Genomic DNA, 23,935 nt, shown 5'->3' with positions numbered 1-23,935 from the left:
CCAAAGCCCCCTGCCTCAGCAGGGAAAGTTCTTTCCCTGTTGGATTCCCACTGCCATCAAGGAAACATAGGCTGAGATACTAACAGCACACGCCTGAGTCAATGGCCAGAGAATGGAGAAGTGGGAACTTGGTTGGCAAATCAACTTCGCCTCTGGGGGCTCACAAGGAAGGAAGTTTAAAGTCATGTGGCTGACAGGGTCTTGGTGCTCTGGCCTAGTATCAGGTCTGAGCCTCTGAGGGGGGAGACCTGAGTTCAGGACACTGGACCACCAGAGACCTTCCGGCCCCACATAATATCAATCAGTGAGAGCTCTCCCAAAGATCTGCATCTCAACACTAAGACCCAGCTCCACCCAATGGCCAGCAAACTCCAGTGCTGGACACCCTGTGCCAAATAACTAGGAAGACAGGAACACAACCCCACCCACTAGCAGAGAGGCTGCCTAAAATCATACTAAGTTCAAAGACACCACAAAACACACCATCAGATGTGGACCTGCCCACCAGAAAGACAAGATCCAGCCCCACCCACCAGAACACAGGCACCAGTCCCCTCCACCAGGAAGCCTACACAAGCCACTAAACCAACCTCACCCACTGGGGGCAGACATCAAAAACAAAAGGAACTACGAACCTGTAACCTGAGAAAAGGAGACCCCAAACACAGTAAGTTAAAGAAAATGAGATGACAGAGAAATATGCAACAGATAAAGGAGCAAGGTAAAAACTCACGAGATGAAACAAATGAAGGAGAAATAGGCAGTCTACCTGAAAAAGAACTTAGAGTAATGATAATAAAGATGATCTAAAATATTGGAAATAGAATGGAGAAAATACAAGAAACATTTAAAAAGGACCTTGAAGAACTAAATGCAAGCAAACAATGATGAACTACACAATAAATGAAATTTAAAATTCTCTAGAAGGAACCAATAGCAGAGTAACTGAGGCAGAAGAATGGATAAGTGACCTGGAAGATAAAAGAGTGGAAATAACTACCACAGAGCAGAATAAAAAAAAAGAATGAAAAAATTGAGGACAGTCTCAGAGACCTCTGGGACAACATTAAACGTGCCAATATTCGAATTATAGGGGTCCCAGAAGAAGAAGAGAAAAAGGGTCTGACATAGAGAATGGACTTGAGGACACAGGGTGGGGGAAGGGTAAGCTGGGACAAAGTGAGAGAGTGGCATGGACTTATATATACTACCAAATGTAAAAGAGATAGCTAGTGGGAAGCAGCCGCATAGCACAGGGAGATCAGCTCAGTGCTTTGTGACCACCTAGAGGGGTGGGATAGGGAGTGGGGGAAGGAGATGCAAGAGGGAGGGGATATGCAGATATATGTATATGTATAGATGATTCACTTTGTTATAAAGCAGAAGCTAACACACCATTGTGAAGAAATTATACTACAATAAATATGTTAAAAAAAAAAAGAATCTAAGGAGAAGGTGAGCGGTGTAAGTTATTTCATGTAAGAATTTTTCTTAGCTTAATGTGTGAATAAACATGTACTATTTAAAAAAAAAGGGGGGGTCTGAGAGAATTTGAAGAGATTATAGTTGAAAACTTCCCTAACATGGGAAAGGAAATAGTCAATCAAGTCCAGGAAGCACAGAGAGTCCCATACAGGATAAATCCAAGGAGAAACACACCAAGACACATATTAATCAAACTATCAAAAATTAAGCACAAAGAAAAAATATTAAAAGCAGCAAGGGAAAGGCAACAAATAACATACAAGGGAATCCTCATAAGGCTAACAGCTGATCTTTCAGCAGAAACTCTGCAAGCCAGAAGGGAGTGTCATGACATATTTAAAGTGATGAAAGGTAAAAACCTACAACCAAGATTACTCTATCCAGCAAGGATCTCATTCAGATTTGACAGAGAAATTAAAACCTTTACAGACAAGCAAAAGTTAAGAGAATTCAGCATCACCAAACCAGCTTCACAGCAAATGCTAAAGGAACTTTTCTAGGCAGGAAACACAACAGAAGGAAAAGACCTACAAAAACAAACCCAAAACAATTAAGAAAATGGTAATAGGAACATACATATCAATAATTACCTTAAATGTAAATAGATTAAATGTTCCAACCAAAAGACATAGACTGGCTGAATGGATACAAAAACAAGACCCGTATATACGCTGTCTACAAGAGACCCACTTCAGAGCTAGGGACACAGACTGAAAGTGAGGGGATGGAAAAAGATATTCCATGCAAATGGAAATCAAAAGAGGGCTGGAGTAGCAATTCTCATGTCAGACAAAATAGACTTAAAATAAAGACTATTACAAGAGACAAAGAAGGACACTACATAATGATCAAGGGATCGACCCAAGAAGATATAACAATTGTAAATATTTATGCACCCAACATAGGAGCACCTCAATACATGAGGCTAATGCCAACAGCCATAAAAGGGGAAATCGACAGTAACACAATCATAGTAGGGGACTTTAACACCCCACTTTCACCAATGGACAGATCATCCAAACTGAAAATAAATAAGGAAACACAAGCTTTAAATTACATATTAAACAAGATGGACTTAATTGATATTTATAGGACATCCCATCCAAAAACAACAGAATACACTTTCTTCTTAAGTGTTCATGAAACATTCTCCAGGATAGATCATATCTTGGGTCACAAATCAAGCGTTGGTAAATTTAAGAAAACTGAAATCCTATCAAGTATCTTTTCCAACCACAATGCTATAAGACTAGATATCGATTACAGGGAAAAAATACTGTAAGAAATACAAACACACGGAGGCTAAACAATATGCTACTAAATAACCAAGAGATCACTGAAGAAATCAAAGAGGAAATCAAAAAATACCTAGAAACAAATGACAATGAAAACACGATGACACAAAACCTATGGAATGCAGCAAAAGAAGTTCTAAGAGGGAAGTTTACAGCAATACAATCCTACCTCAAGAAACAAGAAAAATCTCAAATAAACAACCTAACCTTACACCTAAAGCAATAAGGGAAAGAAGAACAAAAAAACCCCAAAGTTAGCAGAAGAAAAGAAATCATAAAGATCAGATCAGAAATAAATGAAATTTGAGGACATGGGGAGGGGGGAGGGTAAGCTGGGACAAAGTGAGAGAGTAGCATTGACATATATACACTACCAATGTAAAATAGACAGCTAGTGGGAAGCAGCTGCAGAGCACAGGGAGATAGGCTCAGTGCTTTGTGACAACCTAGAGGGGTGGAATAGGGAGGGTGGGAAGGAGATGCAAGAGGGTAGGGATATGGGGATATATGTATACATATACATATATGTATATATATGTATATATATACATATATAGATATGTATATGTATACAGCTGATTCACTTTGTTATACAGCAGAAACTAACACAACATTAAGAAGAAATTATACTCCAATAAGGATGTTTTAAAAAAAGAAAAAAAATGAAAAAGAAATGAAGGAAACAATAGCAAAGATCAATAAAACCAAAAGCTGGTTCTTTGAGAAGGTAAACAAAATTGATAAACTATTAGCCAGACTCATCAAGAAAAAAAGGGAGAAGACTGAAATCAACAGAATTAGAAATGAAAAAGGAGAAGTAACAACTGACACTACAGAAATACAAAGGCTCATGAGAGATCACTACAAGTGACTATATGCCAATAAAATGGACAACCTGGAAGAAATGGACAAATTCTTAGAAAAGCACAATATTCCAAGACTGAACCAGGAAGAAATAGAAAATATAAACAGACCAATCACAAGCACTGAAATTGAAACAGTGATTAAAAATCTTCCAACAAACAAAAGTCCAGGACCAGATGGCTTCACAGGCGAATTCTATCAAACATTTAGAGAAGAGTTAACACTTATCCTTCTCAAACTCTTCCAAAAGATAGCAGAGGGAGGAACACTCCCAAACTCATTCTATGAGGCCACCATCACCCTGATACCAAAAGCAGACAAAGATGTCACTAAAAAAGAAAACTATAGGCCAATATCACTGATGATCATAGATGCAAAAATCCTCAACAAAATACTAGCAAACAGAATCCAACAACACATTAAAAGGATCATACACCCTGATCAAGTGGGATTAATCCCAGGGATGCAAGGATTCTTCAATATACACAAATCAGTCAATGTGATACACCATATTAACAAATTGAAGGATAAAAACCATATGATAATCTCAATAGATGCAGAAAAAGCTTTCAACAAAATTCAACACCCATTTATGATAAAAACTCTCCTGAAGTAGGCATAGAGGGAAGTTACCTCAACATAATAAAGGTCATATAAGACAAACCCAATGCCAATATTATTCTCAATCGTGAAAAGCTGAAACCATTTCCTCTAAGATCAGGAACAAGACAAGGTTGCCCACTCTCACCACAATTATTCAACATAGTTTTGGAAGTTTTAGCCACAGCAATCAGAGAAGAAAAAGAAATAAAAGGAATCCAAATTGGAAAAGAAGTAAAACTGTCACTGTTTTCAGATGACATGGTGCTACACGTATAGAATCCTAAAGATGCTTCCAGAAAACTACTAGAGCTAATCAATGAATTTGGTAAAGTAGCAGGATACAAAATTAATGTACAGAAATGTCATGCATTCCTATACACTAATGATGAAAAATCTGAAAGAGAAATTAAGGAAACACTCCCATTTACCATTGCAACTAAAAGAATAAAATACTTAGGAATAAACCTACCTAAGGAGACAAAAGACATGTATGCAGAAAACTATAGGACACTGTTGAAAGAAATTAAAGAGGATACAAACAGATAGAGAGATATACCATGTTCTTGGATTGGAAGAATCAACATTGTGAAAATGACTATACTACCCAAAACAATCTACACATTCAATGCAATCCATATCAAACTACCAATGGCATTTTTCACAGAACTAGAACAAAACATTTCACAATTTGTGTGGAAACACAAAAGATCCTGAATAGCCAAAGCAACCTTGAGAAAGAAAAACAGATCTGGAGGAATCAGGCTCCCTGACTTCAGACTATACTACAAAGCTACAGTAAACAAGATAGTATGGTACTGCCACAAAAAAAAGAGAAAATATAAATCAATGGAACAGGATAGAAAGCCCAGAGATAAACCCATGCACATATGGTCACCTTATCTTTGATAAAGGAAGCAAGAATATACAATGGAGAAAAGAGAGCCTCTTCAATAAGTGGTGCTGGGAAAACTGGACAGCTACATGTAAAAGAATGAAATTAGAACACTCGCTAACACCATACATAAAAATAAATTCAAAATGGATTAAAGACCTAAATATAAGGCCAGACACTATCAAACTCTTACAGGAAAACATAGGCAGAATGCTCTATGACATAAATCAAGCAAGATCATTTTTGACCCACCTCCTAGAGAAATGGAAATAAAAAAATAAACAAACAAATGGAACCTAATGAAACTTAAAAGCTTTTGCACAGCAAAGGAAACCATAAACAAGATGAAAAGACAACCCTCAGAATGGAAGAAACATGTGCAAATGAAGCAACTGACAAAGGATTAATCTCCAAAATATACAAAGAGCTCATGGAGCTCAATATCAAAACAAACAAACAAACCAATGCAAAAATGGGCAGAAGACCTAAATAAACATTTCTCCAAAGAAGATATACACATTGCCAACAAACACATGAAAGGATGCTCAACATCACTAATCATTAGAGAAATACAAATCAAAATTACAAAGAGGTATCACCTCACACCAGTCAGAATGGCCATCATCAAAAAATCTACAAACAATAAATGTTGGAGAGGGTGTGGAGAAAAAGGAATCCTCTTGCACCATTGGTGGGAATGTAAATTGATACAGCCACTATGGAGAACAGAATGGAGGTTCCTTAAAAGACTAAACATAGAGCTACCATATGACCCAGCCATTCCACTACTGGGCATATACCCTGAGAAAACCATAATTCAAAAAAGTCATGTACCACAATGTTCATTGCAGCTCTATTTACAATAGCCAGGACATGGAAACAACCTAAGTGTCCATTGACAGATGAATGGATAAAGAAGATGTGGCACATATATACAATGGAGTGTTACTTAGCCATAAAAGGAAACGAAATTGAACTATTTGTAGTGAGGTGGATGGATGTAGAGTCTGTCATACAGAGTGAGGTAAGTCAGAAAGAGAAAAACAAATACCATATGTTAACACATATATGTGGAATCTAAAAAAAAAAAAAAAAAAAAGTCCTGAGAAACCTAGGGGCAGGAAAGGAATAAAGATGCAGACGTAGAGAATGGACTTGAGGACATGGGGATGGGGAAGGGTAAGCTGGGATGAAGTGAGAGAGTATCATTGACATATATACACTACCAAATGTAAAATAGGAAGCTAGTGGGAAGCAACTACATCGTATAGGAAGATTAGCTAGGTTTTTTATGACACCTAGAGGGGTGGGATAGGGAGAGTGGGAGGGAGGTGCAAGAGGGAGGGGATATGGGGATATATATATACATATAGTTGATTCACTTTGTTATATAGCAGAAACTAACACAACATTGTAAGGCAATTATACTCCAATTAAGATCTTTAAAAGAATCTATAAAATCCAGACTTAGAAATAAAATATTATCAACATTCAAACTGAAATATTTTTGAGAGTGAAAGGTGGCATTATTTCTTTTAACAGCCAATTGAGGTATATTGATATACGATAAACTGTGCATATTTAAATTTATAGTTTGTGCTCGTTTCAGCAGCACTTAAACTCAAATTGGAATGATACAGAGATTAGCATGGCCCCTGTGCAAGGATGACACACAAGTTCGTGAAGTGTTCTATATTTAAAAAATAATGATGATAAAAAATAAAGTTACAGTTTGATGAGTTTTGGCATACACCTGTGAAACTATTGCCACAGTCAAGATAATAAAAATAGTCACCATCTCAAAGTTTCCTCTTTGTAATCTTTCCTTTCGCCTCCATCTTCCCTATCTTCAGGCAACCACAGATCTGGTTGCTGTCACATTTGCATTTTATAGAATTTTACATAAATAGAATTATCCACTTTGTCTTTTTTTTTTTTTTTTGGTACGCGGGCCTTTCACTGTTGTGGCCTCTCCCATTGCGGAGCACAGGCTCAGTGGCCATGGCTCACGGGTCTAGCCACTCCATGCATGTGGTATCTTCTCAGACCGGGGCATGAACCCATGTCCCCTGCATCGGCAGGCGGACTCTCAACCACTGTGCCACTAGGGAAGCCCCACTTTGTCTTTTTTTGTTTGACTTCTTTCACATAGAAATTCTTACAGATTGTCTGTATCAAAAATTTCTTCCTATGGATTTCTGAGTAATATTCCATTGTATAGCTATACTGTAATTGTTTATCCATTCTCCTGTTATTGGACTTTGGGTTTCCATTTTGGAGTTATTCCAAATAAGGCTGCTATGAACATTCATGTAAAAGTCTTGGTATGGACATATGCATTCATTTTTCTTATGTAAACATCTAGATGTGGAATGGCTGGGTGGTATGGTAGGTGCCTTTAAGTTTTTAAGAAACTGTTAAATATTTTCCAAAGTGATTGGACTATTTAACATTCTTTATAGCAGTGTTTTGAAATTATAGTTGGTCCACATGCACACCAACATTTGGTATGGTCAATGCTTGTTTATAATTTTAGCCATTGTAGTGAGTGTGTAGTGGTATCTCATTTTGGTTTTAATTTACATTTTCCTAATAACTAATGATGGCGAACATGTTTTCATGTGCTTATCTGAGGGGGCTCTATTTTTAATTACACTAAGACAACCAGCATAAAGTAGGACTGTCCTGGGCAAACTGAGACATATGGTAGCCTAAACAAAGGCAAATGAAGGTTTGAGTTGTGGATGTTGACACATCCATGCACCCCTGGAATAAATCCCACTTGAACATGGTGTATGTGATACACCACATTAACAAAATGATACACCACAATAATGTAAAAATCATATGATCATCTCAATAGATGAAGAAAAAGCATTTGACAAAATTCAACATCCATTCATGATTAAAAACTCTCAACAAACTGTGTATAGAGGAAATGTACCTAAACATAATGAAGGCCATATATGACAAAAAAAAAAAAAAAATGCTCAATGTTGAAAAACTGAAAGCTTTTCTACTAAGATCAGAAACAAGAAGAGGATGTCCACTCTTGCCACTTTTATTCAACATAGTACTCGAAGTCCTAGCCACAGCAATTAGTCAAGAAAAAGAAATAAAAGACATCCAAATAAAACAAACTGTCTCTATTTGCAGATGACATGATGTTATATAAAGAAAACCCTGAAGACTCTACCAAAAACTGTTGGAACTAATAAATGCATTCAGTAAAGTTGCAGGATTCAAAATCAATATTTAAAAATCAGTTACATTTTTATGCAATAATAATAGACTATCAGAAAGAGAAATTAAGAAAATAATTCCATTTGTAATTGCATCAAAAAGAATAAAATACCTAGGAATAAATTTAACAATGGAGGTGAGAGACCTATACACTGAAAACTATAAGACATAGATGAAAAAACTTAAGAAGACACAAATAGGTGGAAAGATATTCTGTGCTCATTGACTGGAAGAATTAATATTATTAAAATGTCCATACTACTCACACAATCTACAGATTCAGTGCAACCCCTGTCAAAATTCCAATGACATTTTTCACAGAAGTAGAACAAACAATCCTAAAATTTGTATGGAACCACAAAAGACCCTGAATAGTCAAAGCAATCTTGAGAAAGAAAACAAAGCTGGAGGCACCACACACCCTGATTTCAAATTATATTACAAAGCTATAGTAATCAAAACCATATGGTATTGGCATAAAAAACAGACACAAACCAATGAAACAGAATACAGAGCCCAGAAATTAACCCATGCACATAAGGTGAATTAATTTATGACAAACAAGCCAGAATATACAATGGAGAAAGGACAGTCCCTTTAATACGTGGTATTGGGAAAACTGGACAGCTGCAGGCAAAAGAATGAAACTGGACCACTATCTTACACCATATGCAAAAATCAACTCAAAATGGATTAAAGACTTGAACCATAAACTTCTAGAAGAAAATATAGGCAGGAAGCTCTTTGACATCAGTGTTGGCAATGACTTTTTGGATTTGACACCAAAACGAAGACAAAAAAAGCAAAAATAAACAAGTGAGACTACATCAGACTTAAAAGCTTCTGCACAGGAAAAGAAACCATCAAGAGAATGAAAAAGTAACCTACTGGATGGGAGAAAATATTTGCAAATCATACATCTGATAAGGGGTTAGTACTCAAAAAATATAAAGAACCCATACAACTCAATAGCAAACAAACAAACAAAAATTGTAGCTATGTGAAGTAATGGAGGTGTTAGCTAATGCTATGTGGTCATCATTTATATATATATATATATAGCAAATAATTATGTTGTATATGTAAAACAATGTTATATGTCAATTAAATCACAATAAAACTGGTGGGGGAGAAGAATGAAGGAGATAAAGGGAGAGTGATATGGGGAAAGAAGAAAAATAGCCCTTCATTGGGTTATAGGTCATGATGATGCTTTGTTAACATAAAGTTACATAAAATTTTATTCTTGTTACTATGTAAGCTAATAATAATAATTCAAGTTGATATTTTTCCCAAAGAAAAAATATGGTAAAAGTTATATTCTTTTTTTTTTTTTTTTGCGGTATGCGGGCCTCTCACTGTTGTGGCCTCTCCCGTTGCGGAGCACAGGCTCCGGACGCGCAGGCCTAGCGGCCATGGCTCACGGGCTTAGTTGCTCCGCGGCATGTGGGATCTTCCCGGACCAGGGCACGAACCCGTGTCTCCTGCATCGGCAGGCGGATTCTCAACCACTGCGCCACCAGGGAAGCCCCCAAAAGTTACATTCTTGATTAAGGGATATGAGGTTCAAATTTTTTTAATAAAAGTTAGCAAAATGCTATGTTTAAAATTTACACATACACACATACAGTATGGATCAAGTTGTATACATAGTATATATGAAATAGTACAATACACTATCTCATAACACTGTACTTAAAACGGCTCACTTTCATAGAACATTGTAAATGGTTCCTCCTCCTAAAACAATTCTAGCCTTTCTTTTTCCCTTAGTGCAACAAATCAGAAAGTGTAATATTATAGAATGCTGAGGGCTCTTTTGGAGAAAATTTTCCAGTCATCTTTGAGACAACTGGGAGTGAATGAAAGACACTTGTTTATGCATTTTGAACTATGGATGCTTTGTTTTTCTGCCCTCTTCTTGTAAAAAACAAAACAAATATTGACTCTTTAAAAAATCATTTTTCCCCTTCTATTTTTTTTTAATTGAGGTATAGTTGTTTTACAATGTTGTGTTAGTTTCAGGTATACAGCAAAGTGATTCAGTTATACATACTTACATATCTATTCTTTTTCAGATTCTTTTCCATTATAGGTTATCATAAGATCCTGAATATAGTTTCCAGTGCTATACAGTATATCCTTGCTGTTTATCAAGTTTATAGTATATAGTAGTGTGTATCTGTTTTAAAAATTTTGATTTAACTCTCATTTCTCAATGTAAAAGTTGATGCAAGACTAGGAAAAAAAAACATTCCAGTTGTGAAAAGACTGAGACTAGCCACAGTCCTTATTTGTTGTGTTTGTTTTTTTTATGAAAATCTTGGAAGAATTTTCAAGTAAGAAAAATCAAGTCAATAAGATTTCAGAATTTAAAAAAGGGAGTTATATGCAACAAAATATCTTTATTATTGGCTAAAAATACATAAAATTAGAAAAAAATATTGGCAATTGCTAATGTTTATATATACTCCACTGATTTTTTTCTATTGTAATTATCTTTTCAAATGAAACAACCTCTGTCTGCGGGATAGAGCATGAAGTTTATCCAAGAGAACATGAAAACATCCTATTAGCTAGAATCTGTATCTACAGCAAATGATGTCCAGGGGCATTGTGTCATATTTTTATATGAAGTGCTGTTATTGCAATTATTCTGAATAACCTATAATGCTCTGTACAGAGTAGGGTCTCAAATGTTATTAGGATCAAACACTGGACACAAAACTATTCTTAAAAATGGAACCTGTTTCCCTAAGGTTTTAATATTTGATTTCCAGATGACTAGAAGACCGCCTTTAGTATAATCTTATGTGATTTGGGATTTTCACCGTGATGAACAAAGTAAACATGTGAGCTGGAAATCAGTGGAAGTGTTTGAACAAATTAAAAGGATAATAGAAAGCATACTTATCCCTAACTTTAAAACAAAGCATGAGTTTTTCTGGTTTACTGTGGTACAGTTGAAAAAGTATTTTCCTCCAGAATTGTTCAGTTTCACTGACAGGGACATATTTTCTAGCACAGTAACCTCTTTCTTGCATGATTTTAGACAAATTGAAAGAAAATATCTGAGCTATTATCTCACAGAGAAGCAGCTTTTTTATGAGACACAAGCTGTATCCTTCCAAGTCTTAAACCCATTATGATCTTGGACAATTCATTTTGCTGTGGCTGGCTTGTTTAAATTCCTTATCTAACTCAAAATATCAATTTAGAAAATGAGAAAAACACCATTTTCTTTAATTTGTCACAATCACAAATACTTTAGGGTCAGAACTGAAATTAGGACTAGGTTTCCTAAATCTAAAACTTGATCTCCTCTTCCAAGCAGACCACTCAATCTCATGAGGTAAGACATAGAGAAACTTCGATAATTAGTATGAAATTTCAGTTAGCAGCTTGTATTAAATTGCTCATTTTTGATCCCTCTCCAGATTGTATCTTCCTAAGGTGAAAACTTTCCAAAGTTCTGGTTAGAATGGAGACTCTCTCTGAATCTAGGCTCTTTTCCTCTTTTCTAAATTTACTTTGCTTCCTCTGTTCAAAGCTGACATTTCCTGGAGCCATCTTGATTCAGCATTATCTATACAACTCCAGAGTTTTCAGAAACTCAACAAAGATAAGATGTGGGAATTCCCTAGTGGTCCAGTGGTTAGGACTCGGGATTTCACTGCCTTGGGCCCGGGGTTTGATCCCTGGTTGGGGAACGAAGATCCTGTAAGCTGAGCAGCATGGCCTAAAAAAATAAATAAATAACTTTTTTAAAAAACCACAAAACTGCCTTCCCAGTAAGAGCTAAACGGGATGGTACAAGGTGGAGAATAAGGCTTTTGTCCAGACTGATGCCAGATGAGTGAAAGAGCCTTAGGAAGAATTAATCAGATTCAGTTTTGATTTATATGCTGTTTACTTTAAATCCCAATATGGATATGAGCTCAGAAGTACAAATGAAAATCATATAAAACCTCAGTGCTTCAGGGGCTGCCAGTACTTCTAAATGTTTGCATTCTTTCAAAACAGTCACCATGGAAAATTCAAAGCTTTTTTCAACGACAGCTAAAATCTTTTTGAATTTTTCTTTTCAAATTGCTATCCTATCATAATCAATTTGGGCCCCTCCTTTTCCTCTCTGCCTTTTCAATTTTTCTCTCCCAAACACACAACAAGTTCTCTATAGCATATCCCTGACTTGGACCAAAAATGGATTATCTGAAACAATCAGTTACCTGTTCTCATCACATATGGCCCTGAATGCCCGTCTGCCATCTCTCAACCATCCATAAAAAATGAAGATGTACTTTATATGTTCTGCAGGTTTTTAAAGACATTTCAAAGGAATAGGTCCAAAGACATTTTGAGTAATATCAGCAGGAGTGAAATAAGTGAATAACTTCAAATGGTGAATATTCTCAAGGGAGAAAATTAATTTTGGTTTAGTGTTTGTTAAAAGATGAGTCAGATTAAATTATAGCTATACTTTATATATGTATACACACAAACTATGTGTGTGTGTGTGTGTGTGTGTACATAATCTTGAAATTTCTTGTGTATTTTTAGAAGGAAAGTTAAAATTGAAAGACAGCAAGAGAAGAAAAATCAGCATGTAAAATGCCATGGGAGGAAACACCTGCTGGGAAAACATAAATGTAAAAAAGATCTGACAGTCTTTCATAATTTCACCCAGGAAAGCAGTAATATTTAGAAATAAAAATGTGCAGAAAAGCAGTAGCATTTCAATATTTTAACACATTTAAAGGCTCTGGTTCCATTGTCAACTTGTCAGGAATCTAAAAACCTTTAAGAGAACCTTCTGTTTTTCCAATAATCAATTTCAATATGCATTTTACTCTATTATTTTACTTGTTTTATTTGAATCAGTGAATTTTTAAGAATAAGTTTTAACTTTATAAACCTCAAATTTCGTCTTACTGATATGCTTGTAAAAACTGCATTTACACTTTATCTAGGTGTTTCATTTTGTTACACACTACTGAAAATCCAGTAATCATAAATGCACAACCTTTTATTCCTGAAGCACACACGCAGGGTCTCTTTAATAATTCAAAGTGCTTTCTATAATGATGAAGTCATACTGATGGACTCAGTAGGAAAATTCTAATACTATTAAGTATAACTTAAATAATTCACTGTAGAAACCAGGCATAATAGAGCAAGAAAAATAAATTCTAAGTGCTCAAAACATTTTGCTTTTTCTTACACCAATGTATATTTCTTAAATCACAGTGACAGTTCTCTTCTTTTTGTTGGAGTACATGACAGCTATTCATATACTGGAGCAGGTGCAAAAGATAAATGCTTTCCTATTAAAGTCAAGAATGTCAGCATTCTGTGTGCAGTGATGGGCAGACCTCCATCATTTTTGCATAAGATGTCTCCTGGGAAAGCTATCACCAGACCATTACTACACTATCAACTTACTCTCATTTCAAATTATTATTCTTCAAAGACAACCAGCTGAGTTGCACTTTACTTTTTTAGATTCCCTGATAGGTGATGAAAGGAAAATGTCAAACAGAGCACAGAGAACAAGGTTATTCATAATTTCACTTAACACCAAACAACTCCAAAATCATTAATCCTATAAATATAGTATTGTTCATTTTGGAATTATGATATATTGATAATTATTCAATCTGACTATATAAAATAAGTGATTGAGAAAAAAGTTTAAAAAAATAGTCAGTAAATAATTTTTGTAAATACAGAATTATGGTAAATTCTAAAATGAATTAATTAGGACCAGTAATAAAGAAATTAATTGAAACATTCTATTAAAATTAAAATAAAATAAATTAAATATGACTTAATATTTTATTATTTCCTTTGGTATTTATTTATAGAAGCCCTCTTTTGGATGACTGAAAATCAAAAGCCATACTCAGGTTACGTAATTAAAACATGATTTGTTCTTCACAATTTAGTAGTGGTGACATGACATATAGAAGATAACACAGACTATACTGAATTGTTTTGAACAAAGAAGCAAATTGGAATTTATCTTTGTGAAAGGAGAAAAAAAAGAAACTCCCCCCAAAATATGAATTAATGATATTTTGAAAGATTTGTGAAAATGTCCATATGTATTAACAAAAAATGAATATATTTTTAACATTCTGAAACTTAGCATGCTATTGAAATATGAATCCCTCTAATGAAAAAGATATATTTAAATCTGGCAAGTGTAATTTTATAAGTACTCAATATATGTTATATGTGTATATGTTGTTATATGTATATAGTACATATGTACATATAACAATGGAATATTATTCAGTCATGAGAAAGAAGGAAATCCTGCCATTTGTGATAACATGGATAAACCTGGAAGATATGCTACATAAAATAAGCCAGACAAAGACAAATACTATCTTGTATTATCTCACTTATATGTGGAATCTTAAAAAAAATTAAAAGTCAAACTCATAGAAACAGAGTAGAATGGTGGTTACCAGAGGCTATGGGTGGGGGGAGATCCTCATCAAAGGATACAACCCTTCAGTCATAAGATGAATAAATTCTGTGGATATAATGTACAGTATGGTGACTATTTAATAATAATGTATTTTAACTTGAAATTTGCTATAAGAGTAGTCTTAAGCATTCCCATCACACACACACATGCACATACACACGTCACTATGTGAGGTGATGGATGTTATGAATTAACTTGATTACGGTAATCATTTCACAATATATATGCATATCAATCATCATGCTGTACTCTTTTATATAATTTTTTTTTTTGGCCACCTCACCCAGCTGTGGGATCTTAGTTCCCCCAAAAGGGATTGAACCTTGGCCCTTGGCAGTGAAAGCGCAGAGTCCTAACCACTGGACCGCAAGGGAATTCCCTATATATGTAATTTTATTTGTCAATTATACCTCAGTAAAGCTGGGTTGAAGGGAATAAAGTGAGGACAAACACCAGGAAACAAGCTAAAGTGCAAAGAATGAGACAGACAGGAGCAAGCTTAGGCTTATTACTTCATGGGAAAAAAGACAGGAAGTTCTCAGATTTTGGTGGAACAAAAGAGATTACTTATTTCTGCATTGCTGTTTCAGTTCTCTAATCAAAGTCAAATTTTCTGCCTAGCATAGAAATCAATCTTTGATCAAGTGTAAGGTCTGTCTTGCTGGAGTTACAGCCACCTCAACTTAAACAAATTTGGTTTTTCCTAGCTCAAGTTATTCCAGCCTTGATAGCATGGGAGAACACTTCACTTTTGCTTTTTTTTCATGTGTCTTTCTTGGCAATTTTTTTCTTTTTACATCTTTATTGGAGTATAATCGCTTTCCAATGTTGTGTTAGTTTCTGCTGTACAACAAAGTGAATCAGCTATATGTACACGTATATCCCCATATCCCCTACCTCTTGCGTCTCCCTCCCACCCTCCTTATCCCACTCCTCTAGGTCAAGCATGGGAGAACACTTCTAAATATATATAGAATCAAGTTTTATTCCCCCCATTGTGATAATCGATTATTTTCTTCACAATTTTTGGTATCACATCTCCCACCCCCAGTTTAACTGAAGCCATATTAGTTCTATATCAAAGTACTAAAAGTAACAAAAATATCAAATATAAGTTTATGCCTTCTTTTTCAGAATTTTGCCCAACTGGGAGAGGTTAAAAAAAAATACTTATTAATTAATATATCAGAACATTACTGAATTTTAATGAAGAAATTATTTGGTATTGAAACAAGCCTAGCATAATTTTGCTGTATTAAAAAAGCCTCTAGTATTTTTCTTACATTGTTAAGAGTGATTACCTCTTTTATTTGCAACTATCTATATAGCATTAAAAATATATTATCATTGATATATATTCATCAACACAGATTCTAATAATATCGATCATTACCTAAAACTTACTATTGTACGGAAGATTCTGAATAGTGGAGCATTTTTGTAATAATAAATGTAAACAAGATTAGAGTATTTATTTATCGTCTGGTCATACTGATGAGAAAACAGCAACGTCAGACATAATCATGGGCTGTAGCCTCTAATCCTTCTGCCATATATAAATTTATATGTCAGGTGCTTGCACGTTCTATTTTTATACTGCTTTATGTTCAAAGGGAAGAATATTAAGATTGTAAAGCTAGCTAGGAAGGAGATTATTTAAAAGTTTTTAAAAAATCTTTTAAACTAACCATAAAATCTTGTTTCAAGAGCTTATAATCACAAATTACTGCACAAGTCACAATGTAAAAGTAATGAAATACTCTACAAAAATGTTCAATAGAATTTAAAATTTTAACTTAAGGGAATTTGGAAGTTCAGTCATTCTCAAAGAGACTGTAAGGATGATTAAAATCCTGAAGGAAATCTGAAAGAAAAAGGACACAGTCATTACTGGAAATGTAATACAGCTTTAACTCTCAGGTTTCACGTTTAGACTAGAAAGCTTAAGTTCAAGGCCATTACACCAATCTTTATAGAAACTTAATGTTCTCCGACTCATGGTCCTTCCCTTGAAAAGCTGTGCGTGGGTAACAGTGATTATCAACTCAAATTAGTCACACACACTGGGGTAAATTGGAAATGAAAAGCTGCTACAATTACTCGAGCCAACATAAATGATTTATTTCCTTCTGCTGACATGAAAGGAAAAGAGTTGAATGCTCATGAAGGATAGCATTTACCTACCCTGCACTAAGGTCAAAGAGCTCACTCAGCACAAATATTCCCAGAAAAGGTTCAACCTGGCAGAAAAGAAACCATCTATTCCAAAAGGTCACCACATCAGCTTAACTTTTCGTCTGCTGTGAGAAAAATCTGTCAAAGTCCATTACTGTAAGGCAGCAGCTGTTCTGTAGAATGATAGCCTCCAAAAGAGAACAGTTTCTCATATGCCCCCATGCAACTCCTCCACTTCACAGACTACTTCTCGTCTCCTAAGACACCATTCTTCCTCACAACCCCATGGCTTTGCTCTTCCACCTCAGATGCCTACTCCCAAATATTTCTCTACATTTTACAGTCTTAAACCCAGCTGAAAACCCAACCCTCACAGTCAAGTCTAATGCAACCCACACTGCTTTTCGTGGCCTATATAAATCCCTCCATAGTCTGACCCCTGCCTACGTATCCAGCTCAACCCTTGCTCACTCCAGCCACACTGAACTTCAGTTTCTCCAACACCCCAAGCTCTGGCTCGCCTTGGAGCCTCCACCTGGTATTTCCTTCACCTCACTCTGCTCCTGGCTGACTCCTCATCATATTGAGGTCTTTGCTTAAGCTCCACTCCCTCGATGCCTTTGTTATTTATCTCAAGTACGTTCCCCACCTTCCTTTCTCCCAGTTTCAGTCCTTTTGTTTCTTTCCAGCAGTGTCACAATTTTTAAATTATTTTCCTTTTCTCCTCACTTCTTTTGTATTTATACTGGGATTATTGTCTTTTTCTTCCATTATTGAGATATAATTGACATATAACATAGTATAAGTTTAAGGTATACAATGTGTTGATTTGATACACTTATATATTGCAAAATGATGATTACCATAGCATTAGCTAATACGTCCATCACCTCACATAATTACCATTTCTTTTTTTTTTTTTTTGGCGGTGGGGTAAGAACATTGCAGATCTACTCTCTTGGTAACTTTCCAGTGTATAATATGGTCTTACTAGCTATAATCACCATGCTGTACATGAGATCCTCTGAACTTATTCTCTTTTAACTGGAAGTTTGTACTCTTTGACCAACATCCCCCCTCTTCCCTGATGTTGTCTGTCTTGTTCACATTGTATCCCCAGTGCCTGGCACAAAGCAAAATGCAATAAATGTTTATTCAATCAAATCCACCCTACCCTGATCTTTTTCTAACTCCCTTTGCTTTATTGGAATCAGAGCAAAATGAACTCATCATTTACTCAATTTTATCATTATTATTCAAATCAAAACATACACCCTACTATATGCCAGGAACTGTAAGCTGTTGCCATAAAAGTCATTATTTACTGAGTATTCATTATGTATTAGGCATTGTTATAAGTACTTTACATATGTTATCTCCTTGTATCACCACAGCTATGTAAACAAGCAATTATTTTTATCCCTATTTTAAAGAGGAGGAAGCTGGACAGAGAGAGTTTAATATCTGCTCTAGACATCACAAATGATGACAGAACTGAGATTCTGTACTCTATCCAATAAAACACAATTTCCACCTTAAGATAAGTACCAAGAGACAGTGGAAAGGAAAGTGATCTGAAAAAAGGAAGACATAACAGTTGCTTAAGGGAGACCAGGAAAATGTGTTTGAAGATGGCATTGAAGATGAGATTAAAAAAAAAAAAAGTTAGCACTTTGACAAATGAATATCAGGAATTGGTACAAGAGCCCCTCATCAGAAAAATAAATAAATAAATAACAGTGAGAACAAAAATACAGGGAAAGAGACAGTACATGTGCAAAGGAAATAGTAACAGTAGAGTGACTATATGTTGTCATATCTCTTGAAAGTCCTTGCGTACATCATTGAGAATTTATCTGTGGCTGAAAAAGGAATGAAAATGAAATCAAGGTTTTGAAATAGCAATTACTGTGGACCTATTCTCTAAGTTATTAATTACCTCCCTTGTTCATTATCTATTTCTGGTAACTATTCTCTCAGCAACCGGATTTTAAGTTTTTTGATGGCAGATACTATGTCCCACACCTTCATCGGAGGCGTTATGAAAGCTGACTCTTGAAAATGTCAGTGGACAGGAAGAAAAGTCAGAGGAGACTAGGGAGAGGCACTACACATAGCGATGTCAATGGTATAGTGATGAAATACTGCCCTTGCCCTCAAGGAGTTATATTCTGACACAGAGATGAAATAATTTGTGTAAATTCATATAATACAGTGGATATGTTAGAAGAAATATAAAGGGCTACAGCTCTAGGATTCTGCAATGCAAAATTGTTTTTTAAATTAATTCCAATAGGTATTTAAATTACAATGGCATTTTCCAAAAGTGTTTATGGACAACTTTTTCAAGACTAAGAACAGTAAATTTCTATGATAATGAATACTTATAAAATAAAAGCTTCTCTGCAATAGTTATTTAATACAACAGTGAAGAGTCTCATCTAAAACTTTATTAATGTGGTTACTATGAATTCTCCACAGTGAATAATCCAGCTCAGCATTGGCTTTTTATGTTCCCCGCCTGTGGCTTTCTATAATCAAAGTTCTTGACTGGAGAAATTTAAATAACTTTTTTCCTCTTTCTGTAAAAAGCAATTACTTTCAATTCTGTCACATATTACCACCATACTCCCATTAGAACATTTATCTGAAGTCCCAAACAACTGAATACACACACACACACACACACACACGCACACGCACACGCACACACACACACACACCCCTAACCCTTTCATTAGGAACCAGCTGAGTTGAAGGTGTGTGGTGACTCTCCCTTATTTACCCTATTGAATGCACATAATTTTTCTTCATTCATTCACTCTAGAGTACCTGATATTCAGTCTCATTTTGCAAGCCTCATTGGAAAATTTTGTGCTACAAAATCATGAGGAGTCATTCGTCTTTTTTAAAAAGGTTGATGTGTATGATAAACTGGGCTCTGATGATCACAGAAAGTTAGAGCTTTAACAATACCTTAGGAAGCATCTAATCCAGAAAAGACCAACTTTGACACAGTATCCCCCACTCCCACCACAGAGGGTCAATATTGCTAATAGATTCTAATGTTCTTTCCCACTGAGCCTGGGCATTACTCAGATTTCTTCTCTACATGATGCTCCAGGCAACCTCTGTCCTGTAAGATAAATCATTTATTGCACACGACCCTTCTCATAAGATAGAAAATGCACTGTAGAAAGCTACAATCTATTTTCAGCTCCCATAGTACCTAATATTCACCAAAGTGCTCCTTAGTATCCTGAAACATCCTAATTGTTTAAAGACATTGTTGCAGTTTACAAAATAGATTATGTGTATGAGCAACTTTGCCTGTGCCACGCATTTGTTCCTGACCACCCTTGTCCTATATCTTAGCTCTGCTCTATTCTGACTTGATTACTCTGGGTCGCTGCTCCATCTTCTTGGGTGACACCATAACTTCTTTCCACACGCTAGATTAAGCTATCCTGAAGGATCCTTTCTTGTCCTTCTGTTCTCTTGACATACACCACAATTGCTCTCACCCACACCCATGGCTTCATGTAGACTCTTTCTTCATTTAGCTCTTCAGCTCAAATTTCCCCAGCTCCACACCCACAGTCCTAACTCTTGGTTGGAGTTTCTACATGCATGTCTTGCCATTACCACAAATTCAACATGAAAACTTTATCCTTCTCACCAAAATGTCCTTGCCCTTCCTCCTGTTTTCCTTCTTTATCTTAACAGCGTCATTGTCTTCCAATTACCCAAGTTGGAAGCCTTGAAATCTCCTTCAGCTCCTCCTTTTGACACTCTACTTCTAAATGATCAAGAGGGTCTGTGAATTCTAATCTGAAATGTCATTCAAGTCTCCTCCCAATTTCATGCCACCATTCGCATTTGGGCTTTCACCTGTGCCCACCTGAATGACTGGCACTCTCCTAACTTGTCTTCCTGCCTGAATCTCCCCTCTCTAAATCATCCACCCATCCCATTTCCCTGTCCCCACCCCAATAATACCATCGAGATATAGTTCCTTACAAATAAATGATTGTTATTCCTCACCTTTGCTAAAAAGTGCCTCTACATTTCTTCAAAATAAAGTCAATGTCTCCTTTTACTTTTAAAACAAAGCTCAGATTCCTAAGTGGGGATTTCAAGATTACTCACAAATAAGGACCAGGTACCTTTCTCATCACATAGCATCATGATTAAAAGCTCAGACCCTGGACCCAGATTGCCCAGCTTTAAGACACTAAGCAGGACTGCTGCATGCACTAATGTAGGCTGAGGGGTCCTGAGTGAAGCATCTGGCTGAGAGTGAGGGGTGAGTGGGGGTAGAAGTGTAGCCCATGTACCACTCACCAAGCTGTGTCTCAGCACAGGGCTGCTACAGGCTCAGAAGAAAGGACATCATCTTCTATTTCACATATAGGTACTATAAGGGCTCTATTCCCTTATCTATGGAGTACTAAGACTTCTCATAGGACTGCTGTGAGGATTCAATGAATTAAAGCCCTTAGAACAGTGCCAGGCACATGAGTGCCCAGTAAGTATCAGCCATTAATCCTGTACCTTCCCTGTTCCTTATACTTTAAAGAAATAGTAGAACTTATTTACTACTTTACTCATGTATAACCACGCTTTTTCACCTTCATGACTTTCATTACTCCTTCTGTTTCCTCTCTCCCAAACTCCCTCTCCTAACAGCTTTAGTCTGTTGATAATTCTGACCAATCTTCAAACTCAGCTGAGCCGACATGATTGCTTCCATGAAGTCTTACTTGACCCCTATGAATATGAGTTATATAGACTTTAACTCAACACTGAGGCACCTATGGACCCCTGTTGTGGAACTTACTATACTATATTTTGTACTACTTAAACGTACTTATCTCAAGGCCTTCTCTTCCTTGAAAGATTCTAAGTGCCTAAAGGTAACATGTAAGGTTCCTCTATATGTTCCTATAGCGCCTACAGACCTACAGTGACATAACAGGCAATAAGAGAACCATTTATTGAGTACCTACTATATGCCAAGCACTATAAAAAAATCACTTCTCACACAACTTTTATAGTATTGTTATTTCCCTTTCATATGGGGTGGCTTAGTATATAAATAATTTGCTCAGCATTAAACAGTTCAAACGTGGTAGGCAGAGATTAGAACCTAGGATCTTGCTGGTTCAGGGACTAGACTCCTACTTCATTGTAGTATCTTGCCTGGCTCCTTCCCTTGCCCAGGAGCTACCACATATTGACTGTATATTATATACAGTCAATAGAGCTTTTCCAAGAGCTTTTCCTACATTTTTCCTCAACTTCCTTGCAAAGTGGTTATTATTATTCCTATATGCATGAGGAAATCAAGGCTCAGGGATATTAAGCAATTTACCTGAGATCTTACAGTGAGTAAATTCCAGAAGCATCTTATAAACCTGACCACAGAACTTCCCCATCTCCCAAAAAGCACTTGTCACATTTTAAGAGGAGTCCCCTGAGAAAAATGTTATTGCCTTCACTAATTTTTAAGAATTACTCTCAGGGTCTCATTTATATGGTTCTATTTCATTTAGACACCATTTTCACAGAAACCATCACTATGTACACTTATAAAAAAAAGTTATTCCTGCATTATATTTTATCAATGTTTATCTTTGTATAACTATTAATCCTACCTATTATAAATAACCTGGCAAAAAATGCTTGTTCCCCAAAGAATTTGATGGAGGTTTACATAAAAATAATCTTGATATCAGAAAGATAAAAGTTATTGATATAAAATGATTGCTTAAATAAGTACTAGGTCAGGAATATCTTGAGAGATTCACATTTAGTACTTGTCATTATTAATTTCACCAGATCATTAGGTTTTGCCTGGTATTTCTATTGCATTCAAGTTATTTGGAAGGTCAAGATAAAATATTAAACCTAATGAAACAAGTAGGCACTGATTTAAATACCAAAATGAATCTTGAACTAAATACCAAGCACAGAGAGAAGAGGGGAAAAGGAAAGATGCAAGATCAGAGTTAACCATAGATTTTTTAAAATTTATATTTTATTTTTGGCTGCATTGGGTTTTCATTGCTGTGTGCGGGCTTTCTCTAGTTGTGGCGAGCAGGGGCTACTCTTTGTTGTGGTGTGCGGGCTTCTCATTGCGGTGGTTTCTCTTGCTGTGGGGCAGGGGCTCTAGGCGCACAGGCTTCAGTAGTTGTGGCACGCAGGCTCAGTAGTTGTGGCTTGCAGGCCCTAGAGCGCAGGCTCAGTAGTTGTGGGGCACGGGTTTAGTTGCTCCACAGCATGTGTGATCTTCCTGGACCAGGGCTCAAACCCATGTCCCCTGCATTGGCAAGTGGATTCTTAACCACTGTGCCACCAGGGAAGTCCCAAACCATTAGATTTTTCAAAAATATGAGAATATAATTTTGAAAAGGGAAAAATGGGGGGGTGATTTTACTGGAAATTAGTCTGATTTAGTTTTGGGAAAACAATAATACCAAATTAATATGCAGCAACTACCAAGGTAATTAAAAGATACTTAAAATAAAGATTATTTAAAGTTACATGACTTGAATATCATTATTCAATTTTGCCAGGGCTCACTATTTGATTGGAAAAATCCTATTGGTTTTGAGGGAAACAAACAAAAAAAAGGACAAGTGAAAGTAGAAAAAAATTAATAGAACCAAGATCTTCCCAAGCAAAGAAATAACTCCAAAAGAGTATCCCTCATTATGAAAGCACTAGTTTCTAGAGCTCCCAGAGGATTCTGAGTAAAACAGGACATACTTGCACTGCATTATAAATGTGTGATTACCATTTAAATGGAGGGAGAAACTGGTGAGTGAAAGGAGAAAAAGGCATTTTCTTACAGCCAACCAGAAGCTGGCATTTCGGGCA

At 36.0% G+C, this 23,935-nt stretch overlaps 1 protein-coding gene and 1 non-coding gene across 2 annotated transcripts in view; one reads left to right on the top strand and one right to left on the bottom strand.

Annotated features, from left to right (window-relative positions):
* PTTG1IP2 (PTTG1IP family member 2) overlaps positions 1-23,935 on the bottom strand; it is a 59,852-nt gene that overhangs the window by 14,941 nt on the left and 20,976 nt on the right. The gene's annotated exons all lie outside the window — the stretch shown is intronic.
* On the top strand, positions 6,736-6,839 carry LOC131763135 (U6 spliceosomal RNA). The gene has a single exon (XR_009337534.1). It is a non-coding gene; the product is annotated as a U6 spliceosomal RNA (small nuclear RNA).

This window comes from Kogia breviceps, chromosome 9 (assembly GCF_026419965.1).
Source record: "Kogia breviceps isolate mKogBre1 chromosome 9, mKogBre1 haplotype 1, whole genome shotgun sequence".
Lineage (NCBI taxonomy): Eukaryota > Metazoa > Chordata > Mammalia > Artiodactyla > Physeteridae > Kogia > Kogia breviceps.
Note: the sequence above shows the minus strand (reverse complement) of the source record. Positions and strands in the feature narration are given on the sequence as shown.